Source organism: Triturus cristatus, chromosome 12 (assembly GCF_964204655.1).
Source record: "Triturus cristatus chromosome 12, aTriCri1.1, whole genome shotgun sequence".
NCBI classification, from domain to species: Eukaryota; Metazoa; Chordata; class Amphibia; order Caudata; family Salamandridae; genus Triturus; species Triturus cristatus.
In genome coordinates this window covers 183832020-183858098 of record NC_140595.1, presented here as the reverse complement: position 1 = coordinate 183858098, position 26079 = coordinate 183832020, and positions in this window count along the sequence as shown.

The window sequence follows — 26079 nt, the reverse complement described above, 5'->3', positions numbered from 1 at the left end:
TAAATAACATTTGGAGGCCTTTATTGTTCAATCAAAAATGCCTGATTTTTGACGAAAGAGATAACCACCCCCCCTTACGACATGCTCCAGAAACTAAAAATATGGTCCGTTTTCAAATGTTGCGTCTTTGAACTAAAATTCACATTTGTACGTGGATAATCACTTTTAGAGATAAAATTAGATGTTTAAAGTGAATTTCATGCTTTCAGGGGCCCTGAACGCAAGATTTGTGGAATGGGTAAACGTGAATGAAAATGGCCAATTTACTCACTCTGAGGCCTTAAAAAGTGTTTCTCCACCACGGGAAGTGAAATAAATAACATTTGGAGGCCTTTATTGTTCAATCAAAAATGCCCAATTTTTGACGAAAGAGATAACCACCCCCCCTCACGACATGCTTCAGAAACTAAAAAAATGGTCCGTTTTCAAATGTTGCATCTTTGAACTAAAATTCACATTTGTACGTGGATAATCACTTTACTTTTATAGATAAAATGAGATGTTTAAAGTGATTTTCATGCTTCCAGGGGCCCTGAACGCAAGATTTGTGGAATGGGTAAACGTGAATGAAAATGGCCAATTTACTCACTCTGAGGCCTTAAAAAGTGTTTCTCCACCTCGGGAAGTGAATTAAATAACAGTTTTAGGCCTTTATTGTTCAATCAAAAATGCCCAATTTTTGACAAAAGAGATAACCACCCCCCCTTACGACATGCTTCAGAAACTAAAAAAATGGTCCGTTTTCAAATGTTGCATCTTTGAACTAAAATTCACATTTGTACGTGGATAATCACTTTTAGAGATAAAATGAGATGTTTAAAGTGATTTTCATGCTTCCAGGGGATATGAACGCAAAATTTGTGGAATGGGTAAACGTGAATGAAAAGGGCCAATTTACTCACTCTGAGGCCTTAAAAAGTGTTTCTCCACCACGGGAAGTGAAATAAATAACATTTGGAGGCCTTTATTGTTCAATCAAAAATGCCTGATTTTTGACGAAAGAGATAACCACCCCCCCCCCCTTACGACATGCTCCAGAAACAAAAAAAAATGTGCCGTTTTCAAATGTTGCGTCTTTGAACTAAAATTCACATTTGTACGTGGATAATCACTTTTAGAGATAAAATGAGATGTTTAAAGTGATTTTCATGCTTCCAGGGGCCCTGAACGCAAAATTTGTGGAATGGGTAAACGTGAATGAAAATGGCCAATTTACTCACTCTGAGGCCTTAAAAAGTGTTTCTCCACCACTGGAAGTGAATTAAATAACATTTTTAGGCCTTCATTGTTCAATCAAAAATGCCCAATTTTTGACAAAAGAGTATAACCACCCCCCTTACGCCATGCTTCAGAAACTAAAAAAATGGTCCGTTTTCAAATGTTGCGTCTTTGAACTAAAATTCACATTTGTTCGTGGATAATCACTTTTAGAGATAAAATTAGATGTTTAAAGTGATTTTCATGCTTCCAGGGGCCCTGAACGCAAAATTTGTGGAATGGGTAAACGTGAATGAAAATGGCCAATTTACTCACTCTGAGGCCTTAAAAAGTGTTTCTCCACCACGGGATGTGAAATAAATAACATTTGGAGGCCTTTATTGTTCAATCAAAAATGCCCAATTTTCGACGAAAGAGATAACCACCCCCCCTTACGACATACTTCAGAAACTAAAAAAATGGTCCGTTTTCAAATGTTGCGTCTTTGAACTAAAATTCACATTTGTACGTGGATAATCACTTTTAGAGATAAAATGAGATGTTTAAAGTGTTTTTCATGCTTCCAGGGGATATGAACGCAAAATTTGTGGAATGGGTAAACGTGAATGAAAATGGCCAATTTACTCACTCTGAGGCCTTAAAAAGTGTTTATCCACCTCGGGAAGTGAAATAAATAACATTTGGAGTCCTTTATTGTTCAATCAAAAATGCCCAATTTTTGTTGAAAGAGATAACCACCCCCCCTTACGACATGCTCCAGAAACTAAAAAAATGGTCCATTTTGAAATGTTGCGTCTTTGAACTAACATTCACATTTGTACGTGGATAATCACTTTTAGAAATAAAATGAGATGTTTAAAGTGATTTTCATGCTTCCAGGGGCCCTGAACGCAAAATTTGTGGAATGGGTAAACGTGAATGAAAATGGCCAATTTACTCACTCTGAGGCCTTAAAAAGTGTTTCTCCACCACGGGAAGTGAAATAAATAACATTTGGAGGCCTTTATTGTTCAATCAAAAATGCCTGATTTTTGACGAAAGAGATAACCACCCCCCCTTACGACATGCTCCAGAAACTAAAAATATGGTCCGTTTTCAAATGTTGCGTCTTTGAACTAAAATTCACATTTGTACGTGGATAATCACTTTTAGAGATAAAATGAGATGTTTAAAGTGAATTTCATGCTTTCAGGGGCCCTGAACGCAAGATTTGTGGAATGGGTAAACGTGAATGAAAATGGCCAATTTACTCACTCTGAGGCCTTAAAAAGTGTTTCTCCACCACGGGAAGTGAAATAAATAACATTTGGAGGCCTTTATTGTTCAATCAAAAATGCCCAATTTTTGACGAAAGAGATAACCACCCCCCCTCACGACATGCTTCAGAAACTAAAAAAATGGTCCGTTTTCAAATGTAGCATCTTTGAACTAAAATTCACATTTGTACGTGGATAATCACTTTTAGAGATAAAATGAGATGTTTAAAGTGATTTTCATGCTTCCAGGGGCCCTGAACCCAAAATTTGTGGAATGGGTAAACGTGAATGAAAATGGCCAATTTACTCACTCTGAGGCCTTAAAAAGTGTTTATCCACCTCGGGAAGTGAAATAAATAACATTTGGAGGCCTTTATTGTTCAATCAAAAATGCCCAATTTTTGACGAAAGAGATAACCACCCCCCCTTACGACATGCTTCAGAAACTAAAAAAATGGTCCCTTTTCAAATGTTGCATCTTTGAACTAAAATTCACATTTGTACGTGGATAATCACTTTTAGAGATAAAATGAGATGTTTAAAGTGATTTTCATGCTTCCAGGGGATATGAACGCAAAATTTGTGGAATGGGTAAACGTGAATGAAAAGGGCCAATTTACTCACTCTGAGGCCTTAAAAAGTGTTTCTCCACCACGGGAAGTGAAATAAATAACATTTGGAGGCCTTTATTGTTCAATCAAAAATGCCTGATTTTTGACGAAAGAGATAACCACCCCCCCCCCTTACGACATGCTCCAGAAACAAAAAAAAATGTGCCGTTTTCAAATGTTGCGTCTTTGAACTAAAATTCACATTTGTACGTGGATAATCACTTTTAGAGATAAAATGAGATGTTTAAAGTGATTTTCATGCTTCCAGGGGCCCTGAACGCAAAATTTGTGGAATGGGTAAACGTGAATGAAAATGGCCAATTTACTCACTCTGAGGCCTTAAAAAGTGTTTCTCCACCACTGGAAGTGAATTAAATAACATTTTTAGGCCTTCATTGTTCAATCAAAAATGCCCAATTTTTGACAAAAGAGTATAACCACCCCCCTTACGCCATGCTTCAGAAACTAAAAAAATGGTCCGTTTTCAAATGTTGCGTCTTTGAACTAAAATTCACATTTGTTCGTGGATAATCACTTTTAGAGATAAAATTAGATGTTTAAAGTGATTTTCATGCTTCCAGGGGCCCTGAACGCAAAATTTGTGGAATGGGTAAACGTGAATGAAAATGGCCAATTTACTCACTCTGAGGCCTTAAAAAGTGTTTCTCCACCACGGGAAGTGAAATAAATAACATTTGGAGGCCTTTATTGTTCAATCAAAAATGCCCAATTTTCGACGAAAGAGATAACCACCCCACCTTACGACATACTTCAGAAACTAAAAAAATGGTCCGTTTTCAAATGTTGCGTCTTTGAACTAAAATTCACATTTGTACGTGGATAATCACTTTTAGAGATAAAATGAGATGTTTAAAGTGTTTTTCATGCTTCCAGGGGATATGAACGCAAAATTTGTGGAATGGGTAAACGTGAATGAAAATGGCCAATTTACTCACTCTGAGGCCTTAAAAAGTGTTTATCCACCTCGGGAAGTGAAATAAATAACATTTGGAGGCCTTTATTGTTCAATCAAAAATACCCAATTTTTGTTGAAAGAGATAACCACCCCCCCTTACGACATGCTCCAGAAACTAAAAAAATGGTCCATTTTGAAATGTTGCGTCTTTGAACTAACATTCACATTTGTACGTGGATAATCACTTTTAGAAATAAAATGAGATGTTTAAAGTGATTTTCATGCTTCCAGGGGCCCTGAACGCAAAATTTGTGGAATGGGTAAACGTGAATGAAAATGGCCAATTTACTCACTCTGAGGCCTTAAAAAGTGTTTCTCCACCACGGGAAGTGAAATAAATAACATTTGGAGGCCTTTATTGTTCAATCAAAAATGCCTGATTTTTGACGAAAGAGATAACCACCCCCCCTTACGACATGCTCCAGAAACTAAAAATATGGTCCGTTTTCAAATGTTGCGTCTTTGAACTAAAATTCACATTTGTACGTGGATAATCACTTTTAGAGATAAAATGAGATGTTTAAAGTGAATTTCATGCTTTCAGGGGCCCTGAACGCAAGATTTGTGGAATGGGTAAACGTGAATGAAAATGGCCAATTTACTCACTCTGAGGCCTTAAAAAGTGTTTCTCCACCACGGGAAGTGAAATAAATAACATTTGGAGGCCTTTATTGTTCAATCAAAAATGCCCAATTTTTGACGAAAGAGATAACCACCCCCCCTCACGACATGCTTCAGAAACTAAAAAAATGGTCCGTTTTCAAATGTTGCATCTTTGAACTAAAATTCACATTTGTACGTGGATAATCACTTTTAGAGATAAAATGAGATGTTTAAAGTGATTTTCATGCTTCCAGGGGCCCTGAACCCAAAATTTGTGGAATGGGTAAACGTGAATGAAAATGGCCAATTTACTCACTCTGAGGCCTTAAAAAGTGTTTATCCACCTCGGGAAGTGAAATAAATAACATTTGGAGGCCTTTATTGTTCAATCAAAAATGCCCAATTTTTGACGAAAGAGATAACCACCCCCCCTTACGACATGCTTCAGAAACTAAAAAAATGGTCCCTTTTGAAATGTTGCGTATTTGAACTAAAATTCACATTTGTTCGTGGATAATCACTTTTAGAGATAAAATGAGATGTTTAAAGTGATTTTCATGCTTCCAGGGGCCCTGAACGCAAAATTTGTGGAATGGGTAAACGTGAATGAAAATGGCCAATTTACTCACTCTGAGGCCTTAAAAAGTGTTTCTCCACCACGGGAAGTGAATTAAATAACATTTTTCGGCCTTTATTGTTCAATCAAAAATGCCCAATTTTTGACAAAAGAGATAACCACCCCCCCTTACGCCATGCTTCAGAAACTAAAAAAATGGTCCGTTTTCAAATGTTGCGTCTTTGAACTAAAATTCACATTTGTACGTGGATAATCACTTTTAGAGATAAAATGAGATGTTTAAAGTGTTTTTCATGCTTCCAGGGGATATGAACGCAAAATTTGTGGAATGGGTAAACGTGAATGAAAATGGCCAATTTACTCACTCAGAGGCCTTAGAAAGTGTTTATCCACCTCGGGAAGTGAAATAAATAACATTTGGAGGCCTTTATTGTTTAATCAAAAATGCCCAATTTTTGTTGAAAGAGATAACCACCCCCCCTTACGACATGCTCCAGAAACTAAAAAAATGGTCCATTTTGAAATGTTGCGTCTTTGAACTAACATTCACATTTGTACGTGGATAATCACTTTTAGAAATAAAATGAGATGTTTAAAGTGATTTTCATGCTTCCAGGGGCCCTGAACGCAAAATTTGTGGAATGGGTAAACGTGAATGAAAATGGCCAATTTACTCACTCTGAGGCCTTAAAAAGTGTTTCTCCACCACGGGAAGTGAAATAAATAACATTTGGAGGCCTTTATTGTTCAATCAAAAATGCCTGATTTTTGACAAAAGAGATAACCACCCCCCCTCACGACATGCTTCAGAAACTAAAAAAATGGTCCCTTTTCAAATGTTGCATCTTTGAACTAAAATTCACATTTGTACGTGGATAATCACTTTTAGAGATAAAATGAGATGTTTAAAGTGATTTTCATGCTTCCAGGGGATATGAACGCAAAATTTGTGGAATGGGTAAACGTGAATGAAAAGGGCCAATTTACTCACTCTGAGGCCTTAAAAAGTGTTTCTCCACCACGGGAAGTGAAATAAATAACATTTGGAGGCCTTTATTGTTCAATCAAAAATGCCTGATTTTTGACGAAAGAGATAACCACCCCCCCCCCTTACGACATGCTCCAGAAACAAAAAAAAATGTGCCGTTTTCAAATGTTGCGTCTTTGAACTAAAATTCACATTTGTACGTGGATAATCACTTTTAGAGATAAAATGAGATGTTTAAAGTGATTTTCATGCTTCCAGGGGCCCTGAACGCAAAATTTGTGGAATGGGTAAACGTGAATGAAAATGGCCAATTTACTCACTCTGAGGCCTTAAAAAGTGTTTCTCCACCACTGGAAGTGAATTAAATAACATTTTTAGGCCTTCATTGTTCAATCAAAAATGCCCAATTTTTGACAAAAGAGTATAACCACCCCCCTTACGCCATGCTTCAGAAACTAAAAAAATGGTCCGTTTTCAAATGTTGCGTCTTTGAACTAAAATTCACATTTGTTCGTGGATAATCACTTTTAGAGATAAAATTAGATGTTTAAAGTGATTTTCATGCTTCCAGGGGCCCTGAACGCAAAATTTGTGGAATGGGTAAACGTGAATGAAAATGGCCAATTTACTCACTCTGAGGCCTTAAAAAGTGTTTCTCCACCACGGGAAGTGAAATAAATAACATTTGGAGGCCTTTATTGTTCAATCAAAAATGCCCAATTTTCGACGAAAGAGATAACCACCCCCCCTTACGACATACTTCAGAAACTAAAAAAATGGTCCGTTTTCAAATGTTGCGTCTTTGAACTAAAATTCACATTTGTACGTGGATAATCACTTTTAGAGATAAAATGAGATGTTTAAAGTGTTTTTCATGCTTCCAGGGGATATGAACGCAAAATTTGTGGAATGGGTAAACGTGAATGAAAATGGCCAATTTACTCACTCTGAGGCCTTAAAAAGTGTTTATCCACCTCGGGAAGTGAAATAAATAACATTTGGAGGCCTTTATTGTTCAATCAAAAATACCCAATTTTTGTTGAAAGAGATAACCACCCCCCCTTACGACATGCTCCAGAAACTAAAAAAATGGTCCATTTTGAAATGTTGCGTCTTTGAACTAACATTCACATTTGTACGTGGATAATCACTTTTAGAAATAAAATGAGATGTTTAAAGTGATTTTCATGCTTCCAGGGGCCCTGAACGCAAAATTTGTGGAATGGGTAAACGTGAATGAAAATGGCCAATTTACTCACTCTGAGGCCTTAAAAAGTGTTTCTCCACCACGGGAAGTGAAATAAATAACATTTGGAGGCCTTTATTGTTCAATCAAAAATGCCTGATTTTTGACGAAAGAGATAACCACCCCCCCTTACGACATGCTCCAGAAACTAAAAATATGGTCCGTTTTCAAATGTTGCGTCTTTGAACTAAAATTCACATTTGTACGTGGATAATCACTTTTAGAGATAAAATGAGATGTTTAAAGTGAATTTCATGCTTTCAGGGGCCCTGAACGCAAGATTTGTGGAATGGGTAAACGTGAATGAAAATGGCCAATTTACTCACTCTGAGGCCTTAAAAAGTGTTTCTCCACCACGGGAAGTGAAATAAATAACATTTGGAGGCCTTTATTGTTCAATCAAAAATGCCCAATTTTTGACGAAAGAGATAACCACCCCCCCTCACGACATGCTTCAGAAACTAAAAAAATGGTCCGTTTTCAAATGTTGCATCTTTGAACTAAAATTCACATTTGTACGTGGATAATCACTTTTAGAGATAAAATGAGATGTTTAAAGTGATTTTCATGCTTCCAGGGGCCCTGAACCCAAAATTTGTGGAATGGGTAAACGTGAATGAAAATGGCCAATTTACTCACTCTGAGGCCTTAAAAAGTGTTTATCCACCTCGGGAAGTGAAATAAATAACATTTGGAGGCCTTTATTGTTCAATCAAAAATGCCCAATTTTTGACGAAAGAGATAACCACCCCCCCTTACGACATGCTTCAGAAACTAAAAAAATGGTCCCTTTTGAAATGTTGCGTATTTGAACTAAAATTCACATTTGTTCGTGGATAATCACTTTTAGAGATAAAATGAGATGTTTAAAGTGATTTTCATGCTTCCAGGGGCCCTGAACGCAAAATTTGTGGAATGGGTAAACGTGAATGAAAATGGCCAATTTACTCACTCTGAGGCCTTAAAAAGTGTTTCTCCACCACGGGAAGTGAATTAAATAACATTTTTCGGCCTTTATTGTTCAATCAAAAATGCCCAATTTTTGACAAAAGAGATAACCACCCCCCCTTACGCCATGCTTCAGAAACTAAAAAAATGGTCCGTTTTCAAATGTTGCGTCTTTGAACTAAAATTCACATTTGTACGTGGATAATCACTTTTAGAGATAAAATGAGATGTTTAAAGTGTTTTTCATGCTTCCAGGGGATATGAACGCAAAATTTGTGGAATGGGTAAACGTGAATGAAAATGGCCAATTTACTCACTCAGAGGCCTTAGAAAGTGTTTATCCACCTCGGGAAGTGAAATAAATAACATTTGGAGGCCTTTATTGTTTAATCAAAAATGCCCAATTTTTGTTGAAAGAGATAACCACCCCCCCTTACGACATGCTCCAGAAACTAAAAAAATGGTCCATTTTGAAATGTTGCGTCTTTGAACTAACATTCACATTTGTACGTGGATAATCACTTTTAGAAATAAAATGAGATGTTTAAAGTGATTTTCATGCTTCCAGGGGCCCTGAACGCAAAATTTGTGGAATGGGTAAACGTGAATGAAAATGGCCAATTTACTCACTCTGAGGCCTTAAAAAGTGTTTCTCCACCACGGGAAGTGAAATAAATAACATTTGGAGGCCTTTATTGTTCAATCAAAAATGCCTGATTTTTGACAAAAGAGATAACCACCCCCCCTCACGACATGCTTCAGAAACTAAAAAAATGGTCCGTTTTCAAATGTTGCATCTTTGAACTAAAATTCACATTTGTACGTGGATAATCACTTTACTTTTATAGATAAAATGAGATGTTTAAAGTGATTTTCATGCTTCCAGGGGCCCTGAACGCAAGATTTGTGGAATGGGTAAACGTGAATGAAAATGGCCAATTTACTCACTCTGAGGCCTTAAAAAGTGTTTCTCCACCACGGGAAGTGAAATAAATAACATTTGGAGGCCTTTATTGTTCAATCAAAAATGCCTGATTTTTGACGAAAGAGATAACCACCCCCCCCTTACGACATGCTCCAGAAACAAAAAAAAATGTGCCGTTTTCAAATGTTGCGTCTTTGAACTAAAATTCACATTTGTACGTGGATAATCACTTTTAGAGATAAAATGAGATGTTTAAAGTGATTTTCATGCTTCCAGGGGCCCTGAACGCAAAATTTGTGGAATGGGTAAACGTGAATGAAAATGGCCAATTTACTCACTCTGAGGCCTTAAAAAGTGTTTCTCCACCACTGGAAGTGAATTAAATAACATTTTTAGGCCTTCATTGTTCAATCAAAAATGCCCAATTTTTGACAAAAGAGATAACCACCCCCCTTACGCCATGCTTCAGAAACTAAAAAAATGGTCCGTTTTCAAATGTTGCGTCTTTGAACTAAAATTCACATTTGTTCGTGGATAATCACTTTTAGAGATAAAATGAGATGTTTAAAGTGATTTTCATGCTTCCAGGGGCCCTGAACCCAAAATTTGTGGAATGGGTAAACGTGAATGAAAATGGCCAATTTACTCACTCTGAGGCCTTAAAAAGTGTTTATCCACCTCGGGAAGTGAAATAAATAACATTTGGAGGCCTTTATTGTTCAATCAAAAATGCCCAATTTTTGACGAAAGAGATAACCACCCCCCCTTACGACATGCTTCAGAAACTAAAAAAATGGTCCCTTTTGAAATGTTGCGTATTTGAACTAACATTCACATTTGTACGTGGATAATCACTTTTAGAGATACAATGAGATGTTTAAAGTGATTTTCATGCTTCCAGGGGCCCTGAACGCAAGATTTGTGGAATGGGTAAACGTGAATGAAAATGGCCAATTTACTCACTCTGAGGCCTTAAAAAGTGTTTCTCCACCACGGGAAGTGAATTAAATAACATTTTTAGGCCTTTATTGTTCAATCAAAAATGCCCAATTTTTGACAAAAGAGATAACCACCCCCCTTACGACATGCTTCAGAAACTAAAAAAATGGTCCGTTTTCAAATGTTGCGTCTTTGGACTAAAATTCACATTTGTTCGTGGATAATCACTTTTAGAGATAAAATGAGATGTTTAAAGTGATTTTCATGCTTCCAGGGGCCCTGAACGCACAATTTGTGGAATGGGTAAACGTGAATGAAAATGGCCAATTTACTCACTCTGAGGCCTTAAAAAGTGTTTATCCACCTCGGGAAGTGAAATAAATACTATTTGGAGGCCTTTATTGTTCAATCAAAAATGCCCAATTTTTGACGAAAGAGATAACCACCCCCCCTTACGACATGCTTCAGAAACTAAAAAAATGGTCCGATTTCAAATGTTGCGTCTTTGAACTAAAATTCACATTTGTTCGTGGATAATCACTTTTAGAGATAAAATGAGATGTTTAAAGTGATTTTCATGCTTCCAGGGGCCCTGAACGCAAAATTTGTGGAATGGGTAAACGTGAATGAAAATGGCCAATTTACTCACTCTGACGCCTTAAAAAGTGTTTCTCCACCACGGGAAGTGAAATAAATAACATTTGGAGGCCTTTATTGTTCAATCAAAAATGCCCAATTTTCGACGAAAGAGATAACCACCCCCCCTTACGACATGCTTCAGAAACTAAAAAAATGGTCCATTTTCAAATGTTGCGTCTTTGAACTAAAATTCACATTTGTACCTGGATAATCACTTTTAGAGATAAAATGAGATGTTTAAAGTGATTTTCATGCTTCCAGGGGCCCTGAACGCAAGATTTGTGGAATGGGTAAACGTGAATGAAAATGGCCAATTTACTCACTTTGAGGCCTTAAAAAGTGTTTCTCCACCACTGGAAGTGAATTAAATAACATTTTTAGGCCTTTATTGTTCAATCAAAAATGCCCAATTTTTGACAAAAGAGATGACCACCCCCCCTTACGCCATGCTTCAGAAACTAAAAAAATGGTCCGTTTTCAAATGTTGCGTCTTTGAACTAAAATTCACATTTGTTCGTGGATAATGACTTTTAGAGATAAAATGAGATGTTTAAAGTGATTTTCATGCTTCCAGGGGCCCTGAACGCAAAATTTGTGGAATGGGTAAACGTGAATGAAAATGGCCAATTTACTCACTCTGAGGCCTTAAAAAGTGTTTCTCCACCACGGGAAGTGAAATAAATAACATTTGGAGGCCTTTATTGCTCAATCAAAAATGCCCAATTTTCGACGAAAGAGATAACCACCCCCCCTTACGACATGCTTCAGAAACAAAAAAAATGGTCCATTTTCAAATGTTGCGTCTTTGAACTAAAATTCACATTTGTACCTGGATAATCACTTTTAGAGATAAAATGAGATGTTTAAAGTGATTTTCATGCTTCCAGGGGCCCTGAACGCAAGATTTGTGGAATGGGTAAACGTGAATGAAAATGGCCAATTTACTCACTCTGAGGCCTTAAAAAGTGTTTCTCCACCACTGGAAGTGAATTAAATAACATTTTTCGGCCTTTATTGTTCAATCAAAAATGCCCAATTTTTGACAAAAGAGATAACCACCCCCCCTTACGCCATGCTTCAGAAACTAAAAAAATGGTCCGTTTTCAAATGTTGCGTCTTTGAACTAAAATTCACATTTGTACGTGGATAATCACTTTTAGAGATAAAATGAGATGTTTAAAGTGTTTTTCATGCTTCCAGGGGATATGAACGCAAAATTTGTGGAATGGGTAAACGTGAATGAAAATGGCCAATTTACTCACTCTGAGGCCTTAAAAAGTGTTTATCCACCTCGGGAAGTGAAATAAATAACATTTGGAGGCCTTTATTGTTTAATCAAAAATGCCCAATTTTTGTTGAAAGAGATAACCACCCCCCCTTACGACATGCTCCAGAAACTAAAAAAATGGTCCATTTTGAAATGTTGCGTCTTTGAACTAACATTCACATTTGTACGTGGATAATCACTTTTAGAAATAAAATGAGATGTTTAAAGTGATTTTCATGCTTCCAGGGGCCCTGAACGCAAAATTTGTGGAATGGGTAAACGTGAATGAAAATGGCCAATTTACTCACTCTGAGGCCTTAAAAAGTGTTTCTCCACCACGGGAAGTGAAATAAATAACATTTGGAGGCCTTTATTGTTCAATCAAAAATGCCTGATTTTTGACGAAAGAGATAACCACCCCCCCTTACGACATGCTCCAGAAACTAAAAATATGGTCCGTTTTCAAATGTTGCGTCTTTGAACTAAAATTCACATTTGTACGTGGATAATCACTTTTAGAGATAAAATGAGATGTTTAAAGTGAATTTCATGATTTCAGGGGCCCTGAACGCAAGATTTGTGGAATGGGTAAACGTGAATGAAAATGGCCAATTTACTCACTCTGAGGCCTTAAAAAGTGTTTCTCCACCACGGGAAGTGAAATAAATAACATTTGGAGGCCTTTATTGTTCAATCAAAAATGCCCAATTTTTGACGAAAGAGATAACCACCCCCCCTCACGACATGCTTCAGAAACTAAAAAAATGGTCCGTTTTCAAATGTTGCATCTTTGAACTAAAATTCACATTTGTACGTGGATAATCACTTTTAGAGATAAAATGAGATGTTTAAAGTGATTTTCATGCTTCCAGGGGATATGAACGCAAAATTTGTGGAATGGGTAAACGTGAATGAAAAGTGCCAATTTACTCACTCTGAGGCCTTAAAAAGTGTTTCTCCACCACGGGAAGTGAATTAAATAACATTTTTAGGCCTTTATTGTTCAATCAAAAATGCCCAATTTTTGACAAAAGAGATAACCACCTCCCCTTACGACATGCTTCAGAAACTAAAAAAATGGTCTGTTTTCAAATGTTGCGTCTTTGAACTAAAATTCACATTTGTACGTGGATAATCACTTTTAGAGATAAAATGAGATGTTTAAAGTGATTTTCATGCTTCCAGGGGCCCTGAACGCAAGATTTGTGGAATGGGTAAACGTGAATGAAAATGGCCAATTTACTCACTCTGAGGCCTTAAAAAGTGTTTCTCCACCACGGGAAGTGAATTAAATTACATTTTTAGGCCTTTATTGTTCAATCAAAAATGCCCAATTTTTGACAAAAGAGATAACCACCCCCCCTTACGACATGCTTCAGAAACTAAAAAAATGGTCCGTTTTCAAATGTTGCGTCTTTGAACTAAAATTCACATTTGTACGTGGATAATCACTTTTAGAGATAAAATGAGATGTTTAAAGTGATTTTCATGCTTCCAGGGGATATGAACGCAAAATTTGTGGAATGGGTAAACGTGAATGAAAATGGCCAATTTACTCACTCTGAGGCCTTAAAAAGTGTTTCTCCACCACGGGAAGTAAAATAAATAACATTTGGAGGCCTTTATTGCTCAATCAAAAATGCCCAATTTTCGACGAAAGAGATAACCACCCCCCCTTACGACATGCTTCAGAAACAAAAAAAATGGTCCATTTTCAAATGTTGCGTCTTTGAACTAAAATTCACATTTGTACCTGGATAATCACTTTTAGAGATAAAATGAGATGTTTAAAGTGATTTTCATGCTTCCAGGGGCCCTGAACGCAAGATTTGTGGAATGGGTAAACGTGAATGAAAATGGCCAATTTACTCACTCTGAGGCCTTAAAAAGTGTTTCTCCACCACTGGAAGTGAATTAAATAACATTTTTCGGCCTTTATTGTTCAATCAAAAATGCCCAATTTTTGACAAAAGAGATAACCACCCCCCCTTACGCCATGCTTCAGAAACTAAAAAAATGGTCCGTTTTCAAATGTTGCGTCTTTGAACTAAAATTCACATTTGTACGTGGATAATCACTTTTAGAGATAAAATGAGATGTTTAAAGTGTTTTTCATGCTTCCAGGGGATATGAACGCAAAATCTGTGGAATGGGTAAACGTGAATGAAAATGGCCAATTTACTCACTCTGAGGCCTTAAAAAGTGTTTATCCACCTCGGGAAGTGAAATAAATAACATTTGGAGGCCTTTATTGTTTAATCAAAAATGCCCAATTTTTGTTGAAAGAGATAACCACCCCCCCTTACGACATGCTCCAGAAACTAAAAAAATGGTCCATTTTGAAATGTTGCGTCTTTGAACTAACATTCACATTTGTACGTGGATAATCACTTTTAGAAATAAAATGAGATGTTTAAAGTGATTTTCATGCTTCCAGGGGCCCTGAACGCAAAATTTGTGGAATGGGTAAACGTGAATGAAAAGGGCCAATTTACTCACTCTGAGGCCTTAAAAAGTGTTTCTCCACCACGGGAAGTGAAATAAATAACATTTGGAGGCCTTTATTGTTCAATCAAAAATGCCTGATTTTTGACGAAAGAGATAACCACCCCCCCTTACGACATGCTCCAGAAACTAAAAATATGGTCCGTTTTCAAATGTTGCGTCTTTGAACTAAAATTCACATTTGTACGTGGATAATCACTTTTAGAGATAAAATGAGATGTTTAAAGTGAATTTCATGCTTTCAGGGGCCCTGAACGCAAGATTTGTGGAATGGGTAAACGTGAATGAAAATGGCCAATTTACTCACTCTGAGGCCTTAAAAAGTGTTTCTCCACCACGGGAAGTGAAATAAATAACATTTGGAGGCCTTTATTGTTCAATCAAAAATGCCCAATTTTTGACGAAAGAGATAACCACCCCCCCTCACGACATGCTTCAGAAACTAAAAAAATGGTCCGTTTTCAAATGTTGCATCTTTGAACTAAAATTCACATTTGTACGTGGATAATCACTTTTAGAGATAAAATGAGATGTTTAAAGTGATTTTCATGCTTCCAGGGGATATGAACGCAAAATTTGTGGAATGGGTAAACGTGAATGAAAAGGGCCAATTTACTCACTCTGAGGCCTTAAAAAGTGTTTCTCCACCACGGGAAGTGAATTAAATAACATTTTTAGGCCTTTATTGTTCAATCAAAAATGCCCAATTTTTGACAAAAGAGATAACCACCTCCCCTTACGACATGCTTCAGAAACTAAAAAAATGGTCTGTTTTCAAATGTTGCGTCTTTGAACTAAAATTCACATTTGTACGTGGATAATCACTTTTAGAGATAAAATGAGATGTTTAAAGTGATTTTCATGCTTCCAGGGGCCCTGAACGCAAGATTTGTGGAATGGGTAAACGTGAATGAAAATGGCCAATTTACTCACTCTGAGGCCTTAAAAAGTGTTTCTCCACCACGGGAAGTGAATTAAATTACATTTTTAGGCCTTTATTGTTCAATCAAAAATGCCCAATTTTTGACAAAAGAGATAACCACCCCCCCTTACGACATGCTTCAGAAACTAAAAAAATGGTCCGTTTTCAAATGTTGCGTCTTTGAACTAAAATTCACATTTGTACGTGGATAATCACTTTTAGAGATAAAATGAGATGTTTAAAGTGATTTTCATGCTTCCAGGGGATATGAACGCAAAATTTGTGGAATGGGTAAACGTGAATGAAAATGGCCAATTTACTCACTCTGAGGCCTTAAAAAGTGTTTCTCCACCACGGGAAGTGAAATAAATAACATTTGGAGGCCTTTATTGCTCAATCAAAAATGCCCAATTTTCGACAAAAGAGATAACCACCCCCCCTTACGACATGCTTCAGAAACAAAAAAAATGGTCCATTTTCAAATGTTGCGTCTTTGAACTAAAATTCACATTTGTACCTGGATAATCACTTTTAGAGATAAAATGAGATGTTTAAAGTGATTTTCATGCTTCCAGGGGCCCTGAACGCAAGATTTGTGGAATGGGTAAACGTGAATGAAAATGGCCAATTTACTCACTCTGAGGCCTTAAAAAGTGTTTCTCCACCACTGGAAGTGAATTAAATAACATTTTTCGGCCTTTATTGTTCAATCAAAAATGCCCAATTTTTGACAAAAGAGATAACCACCCCCCCTTACGCCATGCTTCAGAAACTAAAAAAATGGTCCGTTTTCAAATGTTGCGTCTTTGAACTAAAATTCACATTTGTACGTGGATAATCACTTTTAGAGATAAAATGAGATGTTTAAAGTGTTTTTCATGCTTCCAGGGGATATGAACGCAAAATCTGTGGAATGGGTAAACGTGAATGAAAATGGCCAATTTACTCACTCTGAGGCCTTAAAAAGTGTTTATCCACCTCGGGAAGTGAAATAAATAACATTTGGAGGCCTTTATTGTTTAATCAAAAATGCCCAATTTTTGTTGAAAGAGATAACCACCCCCCCTTACGACATGCTCCAGAAACTAAAAAAATGGTCCATTTTGAAATGTTGCGTCTTTGAACTAACATTCACATTTGTACGTGGATAATCACTTTTAGAAATAAAATGAGATGTTTAAAGTGATTTTCATGCTTCCAGGGGCCCTGAACGCAAAATTTGTGGAATGGGTAAACGTGAATGAAAATGGCCAATTTACTCACTCTGAGGCCTTAAAAAGTGTTTCTCCACCACGGGAAGTGAAATAAATAACATTTGGAGGCCTTTATTGTTCAATCAAAAATGCCTGATTTTTGACGAAAGAGATAACCACCCCCCCTTACGACATGCTCCAGAAACTAAAAATATAGTCCGTTTTCAAATGTTGCGTCTTTGAACTAAAATTCACATTTGTACGTGGATAATCACTTTTAGAGATAAAATGAGATGTTTAAAGTGAATTTCATGCTTTCAGGGGCCCTGAACGCAAGATTTGTGGAATGGGTAAACGTGAATGAAAATGGCCAATTTACTCACTCTGAGGCCTTAAAAAGTGTTTCTCCACCACGGGAAGTGAAATAAATAACATTTGGAGGCCTTTATTGTTCAATCAAAAATGCCCAATTTTTGACGAAAGAGATAACCACCCCCCCTCACGACATGCTTCAGAAACTAAAAAAATGGTCCGTTTTCAAATGTTGCATCTTTGAACTAAAATTCACATTTGTACGTGGATAATCACTTTTAGAGATAAAATGAGATGTTTAAAGTGATTTTCATGCTTCCAGGGGATATGAACGCAAAATTTGTGGAATGGGTAAACGTGAATGAAAAGGGCCAATTTACTCACTCTGAGGCCTTAAAAAGTGTTTCTCCACCACGGGAAGTGAAATAAATAACATTTGGAGGCCTTTATTGTTCAATCAAAAATGCCTGATTTTTGACGAAAGAGATAACCACCCCCCCCCCCTTACGACATGCTCCAGAAACAAAAAAAATGTGCCGTTTTCAAATGTTGCGTCTTTGAACTAAAATTCACATTTGTACGTGGATAATCACTTTTAGAGATAGAATGAGATGTTTAAAGTGATTTTCATGCTTCCAGGGGCCCTGAACGCAAAATTTGTGGAATGGGTAAACGTGAATGAAAATGGCCAATTTACTCACTCTGAGGCCTTAAAAAGTGTTTCTCCACCACTGGAAGTGAATTAAATAACATTTTTAGGCCTTCATTGTTCAATCAAAAATGCCCAATTTTTGACAAAAGAGATAACCACCCCCCCTTACGCCATGCTTCAGAAACTAAAAAAATGGTCCGTTTTCAAATGTTGCGTCTTTGAACTAAAATTCACATTTGTTCGTGGATAATCACTTTTAGAGATAAAATGAGATGTTTAAAGTGATTTTCATGCTTCCAGGGGCCCTGAACCCAAAATTTGTGGAATGGGTAAACGTGAATGAAAATGGCCAATTTACTCACTCTGAGGCCTTAAAAAGTGTTTATCCACCTCGGGAAGTGAAATAAATAACATTTGGAGGCCTTTATTGTTCAATCAAAAATGCCCAATTTTTGACGAAAGAGATAACCACCCCCCCTTACGACATGCTTCAGAAACTAAAAAAATGGTCCGTTTTCAAATGTTGCGTCTTTGAACTAAAATTCACATTTTTACGTGGATAATCACTTTTAGAGATAAAATGAGATGTTTAAAGTGATTTTCATGCTTCCAGGGGCCCTGAACGCAAGATTTGTGGAATGGGTAAACGTGAATGAAAATGGCCAATTTACTCACTCTGAGGCCTTAAAAAGTGTTTATCCACCTCGGGAAGTGAAATAAATACCATTTGGAGGCCTTTATTGTTCAATCAAAAATGCCCAATTTTTGACGAAAGAGATAACCACCCCCCCTTACGACATGCTTCAGAAACTAAAAAAATGGTCCGTTTTCAAATGTTGCATCTTTGAACTAAAATTCACATTTGTACGTGGATAATCACTTTTAGAGATAAAATGAGATGTTTAAAGTGATTTTCATGCTTCCAGGGGATATGAACGCAAAATTTGTGGAATGGGTAAACGTGAATGAAAAGGGCCAATTTACTCACTCTGAGGCCTTAAAAAGTGTTTCTCCACCACGGGAAGTGAAATAAATAACATTTGGAGGCCTTTATTGTTCAATCAAAAATGCCTGATTTTTGACGAAAGAGATAACTACCCCCCCCCTTACGACATGCTCCAGAAACAAAAAAAATGTGCCGTTTTCAAATGTTGCGTCTTTGAACTAAAATTCCCATTTGTACGTGGATAATCACTTTTAGAGATAGAATGAGATGTTTAAAGTGATTTTCATGCTTCCAGGGGCCCTGAACGCAAAATTTGTGGAATGGGTAAACGTGAATGAAAATGGCCAATTTACTCACTCTGAGGCCTTAAAAAGTGTTCATCCACCTCGGGAAGTGAAATAAATAACATTTGGAGGCCTTTATTGTTCAATCAAAAATGCCCAATTTTTGACGAAAGAGATAACCACCCCCCCCTTACGACATGCTTCAGAAACTAAAAAAATGGTCCATTTTCAAATGTTGCGTCTTTGAACTAAAATTCACATTTGTACGTGGATAATCACTTTTAGAGATAAAATGAGATGTTTAAAGTGATTTTCATGCTTCCAGGGGCCCTGAACGCAAGATTTGTGGAATGGGTAAACGTGAATGAAAATGGCCAATTTACTCACTCTGAGGCCTTAAAAAGTGTTTATCCACCTCGGGAAGTGAAATAAATACCATTTGGAGGCCTTTATTGTTCAATCAAAAATGCCCAATTTTTGACGAAAGAGATAACCACCCCCCCTTACGACATGCTTCAGAAACTAAAAAAATGGTCTGTTTTCAAATGTTGCGTCTTTGGACTAAAATTCACATTTGTTCGTGGATAATCACTTTTAGAGATAAAATGAGATGTTTAAAGTGATTTTCATGCTTCCAGGGGCCCTGAACGCACAATTTGTGGAATGGGTAAACGTGAATGAAAATTGCCAATTTACTCACTCTGAGGCCTTAAAAAGTGTTTATCCACCTCGGGAAGTGAAATAAATACCATTTGGAGGCCTTTATTGTTCAATCAAAAATGCCCAATTTTTGACGAAAGAGATAACCACCCCCCCTTACGACATGCTTCAGAAACTAAAAAAATGGTCCGTTTTCAAATGTTGCGTCTTTGAACTAAAATTCACATTTGGACGTGGATAATCACTTTTAGAGATAAAATGAGATGTTTAAAGTGATTTTCATGCTTCCAGGGGCCCTGAACACAAGATTTGTGGAATGGGTAAACGTGAATGAAAATGGCCAATTTACTCACTCTGAGGCCTTAAAAAGTGTTTCTCCACCACTGGAAGTGAATTAAATAACATTTTTAGGCCTTCATTGTTCAATCAAAAATGCCCAATTTTTGACAAAAGAGATAACCACCCCCCTTACGCCATGCTTCAGAAACTAAAAAAATGGTCCGTTTTCAAATGTTGCGTCTTTGAACTAAAATTCACATTTGTTCGTGGATAATCACTTTTAGAGATAAAATGAGATGTTTAAAGTGATTTTCATGCTTCCAGGGGCCCTGAACCCAAAATTTGTGGAATGGGTAAACGTGAATGAAAATGGCCAATTTACTCACTCTGAGGCCTTAAAAAGTGTTTATCCACCTCGGGAAGTGAAATAAATAACATTTGGAGGCCTTTATTGTTCAATCAAAAATGCCCAATTTTTGACGAAAGAGATAACCACCCCCCCTTACGACATGCTTCAGAAACTAAAAAAATGGTCCGTTTTCAAATGTTGCGTCTTTGAACTAAAATTCACATTTGTACGTGGATAATCACTTTTAGAGATAAAATGAGATGTTTAAAGTGATTTTGATGCTTCCAGGGGCCCTGAACGCAAGATTTGTGGAATGGGTAAACGTGAATCAAAATGGCCAATTTACTCACACTGAGGCCTTAAAAAGTGTTTCTCCACCACGGGAAGTGAATTAAATAACATTTTTAGGCCTTTATTGTTCAATCAAAAATGCCCAATTTTTGACAAAAGAGATAACCACCCCCCCTTACGACATGCTTCAGAAACTAAAAAAATGGTCCGTTTTCAAATGTTGCGTCTTTGGACTAAAATTCACATTTGTTCGTGGATAATCACTTTTAGAGATAAAATGAGATGTTTAAAGTGATTTTTATGCTTCCAGGGGCCCTGAACGCACTATTTGTGGAATGGGTAAACGTGAATGAAAATGGCCAATTTACTCACTCTGAGGCCTTAAAAAGTGTTTATCCACCTCGGGAAGTGAAATAAATACCATTTGGAGGCCTTTATTGTTCAATCAAAAATGCCCAATTTTTGACGAAAGAGATAACCACCCCCCCTTACGACATGCTTCAGAAACTAAAAAAATGGTCCGTTTTCAAATGTTGCGTCTTTGAACTAAAATTCACATTTGTTCGTGGATAATCACTTTTAGAGATAAAATGAGATGTTTAAAGTGATTTTCATGCTTCCAGGGGCCCTGAACGCAAAATTTGTGGAATGGGTAAACGTGAATGAAAATGGCCAATTTACTCACTCTGAGGCCTTAAAAAGTGTTTCTCCACCACGGGAAGTGAAATAAATAACATTTGGAGGCCTTTATTGTTCAATCAAAAATGCCCAATTTTCGACGAAAGAGATAACCACCCCCCCTTACGACATGCTTCAGAAACTAAAAAAATGGTCCGTTTTCAAATGTTGCGTCTTTGAACTAAAATTCACATTTGTACGTGGATAATCACTTTTAGAGATAAAATGAGATGTTTAAAGTGATTTTCATGCTTCCAGGGGCCCTGAACGCAAAATTTGTGGAATGGGTAAACGTGAATGAAAATGGCCAATTTACTAACTCTGAGGCCTTAAAAAGTGTTTATCCACCACGGGAAGTGAAATAAATAACATTTGGAGGCCTTTATTGTTCAATCAAAAATGCCCAATTTTCGACGAAAGAGATAACCACCCCCCCTTACGACATGCTCCAGAAACTAAAAAAATGGTCCATTTTCAAATGTTGCGTCTTTGAACTAAAATTCACATTTGTACGTGGATAATCACTTTTAGAGATAAAATGAGATGTTTAAAGTGAATTTCATGCTTCCAGGGGCCCTGAACGCAAGATTTGTGGAATGGGTAAACGTGAATGAAAATGGCCAATTTACTCACTCTGAGGCCTTAAAAAGTGTTTCTCCACCACGGGAAGTGAATTAAATAACATTTTTAGGCCTTAATTGTTCAATCAAAAATGCCCAATTTTTGACAAAAGAGATAACCACCCCCCCTTACGCCATGCTTCAGAAACTAAAAAAATGGTCAGTTTTCAAATGTTGCGTCTTTGAACTAAAATTCACATTTGTTCGTGGATAATCACTTTTAGAGATAAAATGAGATGTTTAAAGTGATTTTCATGCTTCCAGGGGCCCTGAACGCAAAATGTGTGGAATGGGTAAACGTGAATGAAAATGGCCAATTTACTCACTCTGAGGCCTTAAAAAGTGTTTATCCACCACGGGAAGTGAAATAAATAACATTTGGAGGCCTTTATTGTTCAATCAAAAATGCCTGATTTTTGACGAAAGAGATAACCACCTTCCTTACGACATGCTTCAGAAACTAAAAAAATGGTCTGTTTTCAAATGTTGCGTCTTTGAACTAAAATTCACATTTGTTCGTGGATAATCACTTTTAGAGATAAAATGAGATGTTTAAAGTGATTTTCATGCTTCCAGGGGCCCTGAACGCAAAATGTGTGGAATGGGTAAACGTGAATGAAAATGGCCAATTTACTAACTCTGAGGCCTTAAAAAGTGTTTCTCCACCACGGGAAGTGAAATAAATAACATTTGGAGGCCTTTATTGTTCAATCAAAAATGCCCAATTTTCGACGAAAGAGATAACCACCCCCCTTACGACATGCTCCAGAAACTAAAAAAATGGTCCATTTTCAAATGTTGCGTCTTTGAACTAAAATTCACATTTGTACGTGGATAATCACTTTTAGAGATAAAATGAGATGTTTAAAGTGAATTTCATGCTTCCAGGGGCCCTGAACGCAAGATTTGTGGAATGGGTAAACGTGAATGAAAATGGCCAATTTACTCACTCTGAGGCCTTAAAAAGTGTTTCTCCACCACGGGAAGTGAATTAAATAACATTTTTAGGCCTTTATTGTTCAATCAAAAATGCCCAATTTTTGACAAAAGAGATAACCACCCCCCCTTACGCCATGCTTCAGAAACTAAAAAAATGGTCAGTTTTTAAATGTTGCGTCTTTGAACTAAAATTCACATTTGTTCGTGGATAATCACTTTTAGAGATAAAATGAGATGTTTAAAGTGATTTTCATGCTTCCAGGGGCCCTGAACGCAAAATGTGTGGAATGGGTAAACGTGAATGAAAATGGCCAATTTACTCACTCTGAGGCCTTAAAAAGTGTTTATCCACCACGGGAAGTGAAATAAATAGCATTTGGAGGCCTTTATTGTTCAATCAAAAATGCCTGATTTTTGACGAAAGAGATAACCACCTTCCTTACGACATGCTTCAGAAACTAAAAAAATGGTCCGTTTTCAAATGTTGCGTCTTTGAACTAAAATTCACATTTGTTCGTGGATAATCACTTTTAGAGATAAAATGAGATGTTTAAAGTGATTTTCATGCTTCCAGGGGCCCTGAACGCAAAATTTGTGGAATGGGTAAACGTGAATGAAAATGGCCAATTTACTCACTCTGAGGCCTTAAAAAGTGTTTCTCCACCACGGGAAGTGAATTAAATAACATTTTTCGGCCTTTATTGTTCAATCAAAAATGCCCAATTTTTGACAAAAGAGATAACCACCCCCCCTTACGCCATGCTTCAGAAACTAAAAAAATGGTCCGTTTTCAAATGTTGCGTCTTTGAACTAAAATTCACATTTGTACGTGGATAATCACTTTTAGAGATAAAATGAGATGTTTAAAGTGTTTTTCATGCTTCCAGGGGATATGAACGCAAAATTTGTGGAATGGGTAAACGTGAATGAAAATGGCCAATTTACTCACTCTGAGGCCTTAGAAAGTGTTTATCCACCTCGGGAAGTGAAATAAATAACATTTGGAGGCCTTTATTGTTTAATCAAAAATGCCCAATTTTTGTTGAAAGAGATAACCACCCCCCCTTACGACATGCTCCAGAAACTAAAAAAATGGTCCATTTTGAAATGTTGCGTCTTTGAACTAACATTCACATTTGTACGTGGATAATCACTTTTAGAAATAAAATGAGATGTTTAAAGTGATTTTCATGCTTCCAGGGGCCCTGAACGCAAAATTTGTGGAATGGGTAAACGTGAATGAAAATGGCCAATTTACTCACTCTGAGGCCTTAAAAAGTGTTTCTCCACCACGGGAAGTGAAATAAATAACATTATGAGGCCTTTATTGTTCAATCAAAAATGCCTGATTTTTGACAAAAGAGATAACCACCCCCCCTCACGACATGCTTCAGAAACTAAAAAAATGGTCCGTTTTCAAATGTTGCATCTTTGAACTAAAATTCACATTTGTACGTGGATAATCACTTTACTTTTATAGATAAAATGAGATGTTTAAAGTGATTTTCATGCTTCCAGGGGCCCTGAACGCAAGATTTGTGGAATGGGTAAACGTGAATGAAAATGGCCAATTTACTCACTCTGAGGCCTTAAAAAGTGTTTCTCCACCACGGGAAGTGAAATAAATAACATTTGGAGGCCTTTATTGTTCAATCAAAAATGCCTGATTTTTGACGAAAGAGATAACCACCCCCCCCTTACGACATGCTCCAGAAACAAAAAAAAATGTGCCGTTTTCAAATGTTGCGTCTTTGAACTAAAATTCACATTTGTACGTGGATAATCACTTTTAGAGATAAAATGAGATGTTTAAAGTGATTTTCATGCTTCCAGGGGCCCTGAACGCAAAATTTGTGGAATGGGTAAACGTGAATGAAAATGGCCAATTTACTCACTCTGAGGCCTTAAAAAGTGTTTCTCCACCACTGGAAGTGAATTAAATAACATTTTTAGGCCTTCATTGTTCAATCAAAAATGCCCAATTTTTGACAAAAGAGATAACCACCCCCCTTACGCCATGCTTCAGAAACTAAAAAAATGGTCCGTTTTCAAATGTTGCGTCTTTGAACTAAAATTCACATTTGTTCGTGGATAATCACTTTTAGAGATAAAATGAGATGTTTAAAGTGATTTTCATGCTTCCAGGGGCCCTGAACCCAAAATTTGTGGAATGGGTAAACGTGAATGAAAATGGCCAATTTACTCACTCTGAGGCCTTAAAAAGTGTTTATCCACCTCGGGAAGTGAAATAAATAACATTTGGAGGCCTTTATTGTTCAATCAAAAATGCCCAATTTTTGACGAAAGAGATAACCACCCCCCCTTACGACATGCTTCAGAAACTAAAAAAATGGTCCCTTTTGAAATGTTGCGTATTTGAACTAACATTCACATTTGTACGTGGATAATCACTTTTAGAGATACAATGAGATGTTTAAAGTGATTTTCATGCTTCCAGGGGCCCTGAACGCAAGATTTGTGGAATGGGTAAACGTGAATGAAAATGGCCAATTTACTCACTCTGAGGCCTTAAAAAGTGTTTCTCCACCACGGGAAGTGAATTAAATAACATTTTTAGGCCTTTATTGTTCAATCAAAAATGCCCAATTTTTGACAAAAGAGATAACCACCCCCCTTACGACATGCTTCAGAAACTAAAAAAATGGTCCGTTTTCAAATGTTGCGTCTTTGGACTAAAATTCACATTTGTTCGTGGATAATCACTTTTAGAGATAAAATGAGATGTTTAAAGTGATTTTCATGCTTCCAGGGGCCCTGAACGCACAATTTGTAGAATGGGTAAACGTGAATGAAAATGGCCAATTTACTCACTCTGAGGCCTTAAAAAGTGTTTATCCACCTCGGGAAGTGAAATAAATACTATTTGGAGGCCTTTATTGTTCAATCAAAAATGCCCAATTTTTGACGAAAGAGATAACCACCCCCCCTTACGACATGCTTCAGAAACTAAAAAAATGGTCCGATTTCAAATGTTGCGTCTTTGAACTAAAATTCACATTTGTTCGTGGATAATCACTTTTAGAGATAAAATGAGATGTTTAAAGTGATTTTCATGCTTCCAGGGGCCCTGAACGCAAAATTTGTGGAATGGGTAAACGTGAATGAAAATGGCCAATTTACTCACTCTGACGCCTTAAAAAGTGTTTCTCCACCACGGGAAGTGAAATAAATAACATTTGGAGGCCTTTATTGTTCAATCAAAAATGCCCAATTTTCGACGAAAGAGATAACCACC